The sequence below is a fragment of the Impatiens glandulifera genome, chromosome 2 (assembly GCF_907164915.1).
Source record: "Impatiens glandulifera chromosome 2, dImpGla2.1, whole genome shotgun sequence".
Taxonomy (NCBI): domain Eukaryota; kingdom Viridiplantae; phylum Streptophyta; class Magnoliopsida; order Ericales; family Balsaminaceae; genus Impatiens; species Impatiens glandulifera.
Genome location: NC_061863.1, coordinates 34,893,237 through 34,902,488, shown reverse-complemented (window position 1 = coordinate 34,902,488; position 9,252 = coordinate 34,893,237). Strand labels below are relative to the sequence as shown.

Here is a 9,252-nt window from a genome sequence, read left to right as displayed (position 1 = left end):
GGGCTCCCTTTCTCTTACCTATGCTTGTTTTAATATTTCTATATGTTATTTTCTATTTTCGGTTATATATATATAAAGTTATTTTTGAAACCGGCCTACACTTGCATTTCTACATGGTTTTGATAATTTTAAATAAAATGATCAAAAAGGGAGAAATTGATAAGATAAAAGATAAGACTTTTCGAAAAATTCTCCCAAGTCGGTTTCAAAAATTCGGTCAAATAAAAGAACCGGCATACATTTGCAAACTTACATGGTTTTGATAATTTTAAATAAAATAATCAAAAAGGGAGAAATTGTTAGATAAAATTAGACCGGTTCACAAAACTTAACATAAATAAACCTTCCATGCAGGAACCGGACCGGTCAAACAAAAGAACCGACTAAAAAGACTAGCCGGTCAAGCCACTAAACCGACCAAGAAAACTTGGAACATGACCGCACAAAGAAAGGATCGACCAAAGTTTAAAACCGGAAACATCAAACAGCCGACCAACCACAAGGCAGAGAAATAACCGGAAGTAGTCCGGTTAAACCACTCACACCGGAAGCCGTCCGGATAAAGTCAAATGACCGACCAAGTACAAGAAGACAATTTGGGTATCTGTTGAGTATGATACCAAAGGAACAGACTGAACATTTCCATATCTATGCAAGTCTGAGGAAAGTCCGCAGGCTGTAGAAGACAGTCCTACAGGATCTTTCCACTTTGGGATAAGTCAGAAAGGAGATCTTCCAAGTACAGACAACTGTTTAACAGACAGTGTCCACATTGAGTAAAAGACAAACCTAACAGGTTTGTCTTACATACCGGAAGAACAGACTGACAAGTCTGTGAGATTGACCGCCAGGTCTGAGGTTGACCATCAGGTCTGAAAAAATGATCGCAGGTTCTGAATCACTGAACCTCTGCACCTCTGCTCAGCCAATCAGATTCAAGGAAGTAAAATATGACCGTTGGCATATTTCATCTATAAAAAGAGTAGCTGAAGAAGAGTAAATGCAATGACAAAAAGGGGAACACAAGTGACACAGCGAGCAATTAATTTACAAGTGATAAGAGTGTGTTCTCTCTCTAGAAAAACCTAGTACTAAAGTTGAAGTGTTTGTTTTGCAATTTCGGTATAAATTGTAATAGTATTATTAAGCAAGAAATAAGTCTTGATCGGATTGTACTTGTATTCCTTAGTGAATATCCTTCTCGCGGTTTCGAGAGGAAGGGGTGACGTAGCAGTTTCATCTCCGAACATCCATAAAACCTGTCTTGTCATTTACTTTCTGTCGGTTCCATTATCTAACCGATCCGTACCGCTCCAATATACTTAACTTCATCTAAGCCAAATCACCAGGTTACCGAAACTGACCCACCATTTTCTTTAACCTTCATCATCCGAAACCGGGTCTGCCTATCATACAAGTGTGCTGCTTCAACCTGAAACAAACATCTTCCGCGCTTGAACCTAGTTCAAGGGTTTGTGACAGTCTGTGTAGTATTGAAACCCCAGTGTTAATCTCTAACCGGATTAACCACCACCCTTTAAGTGAAAACCGCTAACCGGTCCAACCCCGGTCCTCCAGCGGCGTCCTAGATCCTAACACCGCAGTTCATTATTACCTATTAATTTAAATAAATCACACCAAATCAAATAAGATCTTATTAATTATATATATATATATATATATATATATATATATATATATATATGAGATTAGAGATAAGGTTGAAAGAACATGAGTTTTAAATAAATATTAAACTATAATTAAATATTATTATTTAATTTATTAATTAAAATATGTATTTAAAAAAATAAATTAATAAATTAATAAATTTTACGTTTTTGCTAAGATTATCAATCTCCTTATAATTCGTCACGGCTCACGATGTCTCAAGGTGAACCGGAAATCCCGGTTTAGATCTGTCAAGGTGAACCGATGAAAAACTGTTCCTTCCTTGGGCCGTGTTTGATTTGTAATTTATTTAAATATATATTATTTAAAGGCAGAATTGGTCAGATTGGAGGGAGCCAATTGAGATTTCAGATCTTCTTTCAATATTTTAATTATTTTTAATAACGTTTGAATTGTGATATTTAGGTTATTAATTATTAGAGATTTATAAATAAAAAAAAATATCTAATTAATTTAACCGCTGAATTAATTAAATTAGTGACACAATTTACTTTACAAATATTTTATTAACTTTGATATGTTAAGAAATTATAAAATTGGGATTTAGAATAAATTCTATAGGATGGGTTTGATGAGGGGAAATTGAAATTAGAATTGATATTGGAATTTTAATTCTATTGAGAATTGACATTAAATTATAATTCAATTCTAAAGTTCGGGAAAATTATAGAATTGTAATTCAATTTTAGTTCCTATTTTTTTTACATATTTGGCACGTATAACACGTTTTTGACATTTTTTATACGTTTAACACATTTTCACACGTTTTGAAAAGTCTAACACGTTTTTCACACGTTTAATATGTTTTCACGTTTTTGGAACGTTAAACACGTTTTTGACACGTTAAACACGTTTTTGGCATGTTTAACACGTTTTCCATACGTTTTACACATTTTTGACAAGTTTAACACGTTTAACACGTTTTTTATACGTTTTTCACATTTAATACGTTTTCACACGTTTATCACATTTAACACATTTTCACACGTTTTTCATGGTTTGGCACGTTTAACACGTTTTTCACGTTTTTGGAATATTTAACACGTTTTTGACATTTTAAATATGTTTAACATATTTTTCACATGTTTTGATAAGTTTAACATGTTTTTGACATGTTTAACACGTTTTCACACTTTTGACACGTTTAACACATGTTTAGCACGTTTTACACATTTTTGGCATGTCTAACATGTTTTTAACATGTTTAACACATTTTTTGTACGTTTAACACATTTTGATAAGTATAACACATTTTGGCACGTTTTACACGTTTTTGGCATGTTTAACACATTTTTGGCATATTCAACACGTTTTAAACATGTCACAAGTGTGTTAAATAGGCCAAAACGTATTAACATGTCAAAATGTGGTAAATGTGCCATAATTTATTAAACGTGTTAAACGTGCCAAAAATGCGTTAAACATACCAAAACGTGTTAAACGTGCCAAAGACGTAAAAAACGTGTTAAACGCGTCAAAACGTGAAAACGTGTTAAACGTATCAAAAATGTGTTAAACGTGCTAAATAAGTGAAAAACTTGTTAAACGTGCCAAAACGTAAAAAACGTGTTAAACGTGTGAAAAAAACGTGTTAAATGTGTTGAAAATGTGTCAAACATGTCAAAAATGTAAAACAAAATCATGTGAAATGTGTCAACAACGTGTTAAACGTTCCAAAAACATGTTAAACATGTTTAATGTGTTAAAAACGTTTTAAACGTGTTAAAAATATGAAAACGTGTCAAAAACATGTTAAACGTGTCAAATATGTGAAAATCTTGTTAAACGTGCCAAAATGTGAAAACGTGTTAAACGTGTCAACAATGTGGTAAACGTGTCAAAAACCTAAAAAAACGTGTTAAACGTGCCAAAAATATTATAAATGTGTTTAATGTGTTAAAACGTATTAAATGTGTCAAAAACGTGAAAATGTGTTAAATGTGTCAAAAACGTGTTAAATGAGTTAAAAATGTGTCAAACGTGTCAAAAACATAAAAAAATATGTAAAACGTGTCAACAACGTGTTTAATGTGTTAAAAATGTTTTAAACGTGCCTAAAATGTGAAAATCTTGTTAAACGCGCCAAAACGTGTTAAATGTGTCAATAATGTGGTAAACGTGTCAAAAACATAAAAACGTGTTAAACATGCCAAAAATATGATAAACGTGTTTAATGTGTTAAAACGTGTTAAATGTGTCAAAAATGTGAAAATGTGTTAAACGTGTTAAATGAGTTAAAAATGTGTCAAACGTGTCAAAAACATAAAAAATATGTAAAACTTGTCAACAACGTGTTAAATGTGTTAAAAACGTTTTAAACGTGTTAAAAATATGAAAATGTGCCAAATATGTGAACAACGTGTTAAACGTGCCAAATATGTGAACAACTTGTTAAGCGTGCCAAAAACATGATAAACGTGTTAAAAACGTATTAAAAACGTGTTAAAAACGTGTTAAAAACGTGTTAAATGTGTCAAAAACGTAAAAATGTGTTAAACATGACAAAAACATGTTAAATGTGTTATAAATGTGTCAAACGTGTCAAAAACGTAAAAAAAACATGTGAAACATGTCAACGTGTTAAACGTGCCAAAAACATGATAAACGTGTTTAATGTGTTAAAAATGTTTTAAACGTGTTAAAAACATGAAAATGTGTCAAAAACGTGTTAAATGTGCGAAATATGTGAAGAAATTGTTAAACGTGCCAAAACGTGTTAAATGTGTCAAAAAAGTGGTAAACGTGTCAAAAACGTTAAAAAACGTGTTAAACATACCAAAAACATGATAAACGTGTTTAATGTGTTAAAAACGTGTTAAATGTGTCAAAAACATGAAAACGTGTTAAACGTGTCAAATATGTGAAAAACTTGTTAAACGTGTCAAAACGTGCAAAATGTGCCAAAATGTGAAAAACGTGTTAAACATGTCAAAAACGTGTTAAACGTGTCAAGGACGTGAAATACGTGTTAAACATGTTAAAACGTGCCAAAACGTATTAAATGTGCTAAAAACATGAAAACGTGTTAAACGTGTGAAAAACGTATTAAACGTGTTAAAAACGTGTTAAACATGACATAAACGTGATAAATGTGTTTAATGTGTAAAAACGTGTACAACATGTCAAAAACGTGTTGAACGTGACATAAACGTGATAAACGCGTTTAATGTGTGAAAACGTGAAAAACGTGTTAATTTGGAATTACAATTCCGACCTAAAAAGATTGGAATTGAGAACTATCAAATTACACTATATTGAATTCCATTAGAATTCTAATTTCAATTCCAATTCTTAATATTAAAGTGTCTAACAAATATAAGAATTGAAATTGGACCCTCAAATTCCAATTCCAATGCCAATTCCAGGGTTATCAAACACACCCTAAGTTTACTTTTGTATAATTTCTTTTAAATAATAAGTAAATTTATATAATAATAAAAAGTAAAATATTGTCTTGGTTTACCCCAACCTTATTTTCATAGGAATGTGAAAAATTAAAAGTAAAAAATTCAATTTGGTGAAACATAAATTTCATAAATTCTAATAAATAAAAATAAATATTCAAAACATGTCATTAACAAAAATAAATCACATGCACCATTTCTTTGTGACAATTTATTTTCCAAAACATTAGAAATAATAATATTAATGAGTTAACATTGATATTTGGAAAGTAAATGAAATAATTTAATTGTACAACAAACACAACAATATAAATACCGGTTTAATCAATAATCTCAACTCAATAACAAAAATTAAAAAAAAAAAACTATACAACCGAATTTACATTCAACAACAAGGAAATTGGATGAAATGGCCCTATAATGGGCCTAAATACATAAATGGACCCCACTTCATATTATTTGTAAAAAGGGCTATTTTTTTCCTGCGAAAAGTCCGTAATGTCCTTCGTGCGCCTGATTTACCGCTCAATTATAGGAAATGTCACTCACGCGTTTTCATCTAAAACACGTGAGTTTATATACGCGTTTTAGATAAAAACACGTGAGTGACATTTCCCGTAAATGGAAAGTCGAGAAATGTCACTCACGCATTTTATCTAAAACGCGTATATGAACTCACGCGTTTTAGATGAAAACGTGTGAGTGACATTTCTCGTTTTTCATTGTATATATATATTTTTTTGCCCTAACTTAAAAAAAACAATTCACGAATATCGATCGACTCTCTCACTTTCCCCCCTTTCCACTCCGACTTTACTCTCAAACCCTACTCCCCTAAAGATCACGACCACGACCACAAGCAGCAGCTGACGACGACGACGACTACGACCACGACCTCTCCGTTTGAGGCCATGACCCACTACTCTTCGTTCTCAAAATGGCTATGTTTATTTTATGTTCTTTAGTGATTATGAACAATATGTTGGTTATATGAACAATAGGTTGGTTATATTATACTATAGCTAGGTTGTATTCGATAACTCCTAAATGAATGTGAATCAATACTATATTTGCTCACTCACGCGTATTATGCTCACTCACACGTATTATGCTCACTCACGCGAAATACTCATTGAGGAGGAGTTTGCTGGTATGTTTCATAGAAATAAAATGTGCCAAGAATTGTCCACAAGTTTGTTTCAATGGACCTATTGGATAGGGGCTCTTATCCCATTAGATCCATTAAAACAAACATCTAGAAAAGTTGTTGCATTGGATTTCCTGAAACTCTATCAGCAACCTCCTCTCCTAGGTTATGGTTCACGCCATCTTTAAAAAGCAACAACCGAAGTAATTCTTGTAATGTTGTTGAACTGTTTTCAATTGCAGCTCAAGTACTTTTTTACTTTGATAGAGAGTGGAAAACTACGGATGATGTTATTGTTCCCCAAAATTCTACTTATGCCCAATTAGTTGATCTAATATATTCTGTTACTGATGTTGACAAATCTAGATATGATTTATTGCTTCAAGCCAAGTATAATGCTCAAGAAAGTGTAGTGGTTCCAGAAATTGATGATCCTGAGGTATTCCAGAATGAGGTTGACTTTGAAACTGAAAATGACATTGAAGATGAACCATGTTTGCGTCTGAATGAGGGGGATGATGATTGGGTTCCTAATACCCAACCTAGTAGTGATTCTTGGGTTACTAGTACCAATTCGAGCGGTGCTTGGGTTCCTTCGCATACGTCTTAGGGTAGGTGAATGTTATTTTTCTTAGCAGAGCACATCCGGAATTGATTTCCACATCAGTTAGCCACCTATGTGTCCTCAAAACTGTATTGAAGAATGTAAAGCCTACACTGCCAATACAAAGCTCCAACTTTTTACATTTAGCTCTTTTCGCCAACTCTTTCATCAACTTTGTCTTCAGTTTCGGATTAAACTTCGCCATAGGATCGACAATGATTGGATCTTCAACATCTTATTTCACCATCTTCTTTTTTGGACGAGGGACGGTGTAGGGACTAAGTAGAGCTTTCGGCCTCAACCTTTTTCTCTTAAATAGGACGTGGGATGCATCGTCCAATTCCACCACATCCTCCTCCTCCACCTTCTGCTTGTCCTTTTTCTGCACTTTGTCTTCCTTCTTCTCCATAAACAAATCATCGTCCACCTTCTTCTGCACCATCTTCTTCTTCTGCACCACCTTCTTATTCTGCACCACATTCTTATTCTGCACTTTGTCCACCTTCTCATCCACAAACACATCATCGTCCACCTGCTTCTGTACCACCTTCTTATTTTGCACATTCTCATTCACATCATTTTTATCATTGACCACATCCTCCACATCCTCTCCACATTCTCCTCCACAATACCATCATTGTTCTTCTCCTCCACTAACACATCATACAAAAAAAAACAAAATGATTAAATTAGACCATATACGAGAAATAGACCATATGCTCGAAATACACTATACATACCTCAATATCCTCCACCTTCTCCTCCGCAATCCCATCATTGTTCTTCTCCTCCACTAGCACATCCTACAAATAAATGATTGAATTACACCATTTGCGAGAAATACACTATATGCTCGAAATACACCATAATACCTCAATATCCTCCACCTTCTCCTCCATAATCACATTATTGTTCTTCTCCTCCACTAGAACATCCTAAAAAAACAAAATGATTGAATTAGACCATTTGTGAGAAATAGACCATTTGCGAGAAATAGACCATATGCGAGATATACACCATATATACCTCAATATTCTCCACCTTCTCCTCCACCTCCTCCTCCACAATCCCATCATTGTTCTTCTCCTCCACTAGCACACATCCTACAAAAAAATGATTGAATTAGATCATATGCGAGAAATATATCATACATTCATGTTCCGAACTAGTACATAGTCACTTGAATATTACTCGTCTCACATTTTTTGAAGCGAAAATATTGATCAAGTTTAAATAATCAACTTTCTCAATAATTTTTGTCTCGATAGATAACATAACTAACTCATTTAGTCTTTCTTGCGACATAGTTGATCGAAGATAGTTGATCGCAGATACAAAAGTAACTGGTATAGTCAGCAAAACTCGATATGCGATATAGGAATTTGGATAACAACCATCCTTTGTTTTCAAATAATTCAGCACATCAATCACTCTTTTTGCTTCTCCGAGTAATGAATGTCTTAACAACTTTAGTTGGGGGAAGTATTTCCTTTTCTTTTTCCAGAATGCTTGTTCTTTTTTTTTCCTTGATTTTGTTGATAAATGGGAAATGTGCGATTCTTTTCTCCAAGTAAGATAGTGTTTTTTATTTTTATTTTTTTGGATACAAATTAAGTTAGGAGACAACATAGGTTTGGATAACTAGATTGTAGTCTTTGTTCATTATAATCTGTGTTTTGTAATGTGATTTGACTGCCAAAATTTAGAAACTTTTGGGTCTTTTATTTGTCATCTTACAATCAAAACTAGAGTTTCTCTAGTTTAATTTTTAAAGAAAACTATCCAAAGAATTTAATCAATTTCAACTCCTTGTGCAGGTACAGCTCCTAAAACCGGACCGGTTGAGGCTCCCTCTCTCTAAAACAAGCACAAGCCGGAATAATCCTCAACTAAACTCATCCTCTCAGAAACCGGATCGGTTCAAATCCCATCCACAAAAACCCAGATCGGTTTAACTTCAGGCCCGACCTAAATTGCAAATCGATAATGCCCGGTTGGTTCAACGTATTGAAGATCCTAAAGCCAACGGAAAGATTATTCAAAATTATTGATACCTTGAAGAAGACGTGATGAAATGAACAAATATTCCTTAGGAATATGCAGAAGAAGGATCTGAAATAAGGGCATGCAGCAAGCTAATGATTACTGATAATTATATAAGTCCACAAGCAACCTTCTGAAACAGACATCCACCCAATGCATCGCTGCCATGTGTACAAAGACAAAGTGTGCACGCCACCTAATCCGGACCAGCACGACTTCTGTGACCAATCCCCCGGAGAGAGAGAAATATGACTGTTGTTATATTTCCCCTATAAAAAGGAAGTCAAAGCATTTGAAGACAGCAACAACGAATGAACGAACAAAAATACAAACCGAACCGAATCAACCGAACCATAAAATATCCA

The 9,252-nt window shown here is 33.6% G+C and overlaps 1 pseudogene; it reads right to left on the bottom strand.

Annotated features, from left to right (window-relative positions):
- Nucleotides 1-6,915: 6,915 nt before the first annotated feature.
- The window catches only part of LOC124924599, a 39,761-nt pseudogene continuing 37,424 nt past the window's right edge, over nucleotides 6,916-9,252 (bottom strand).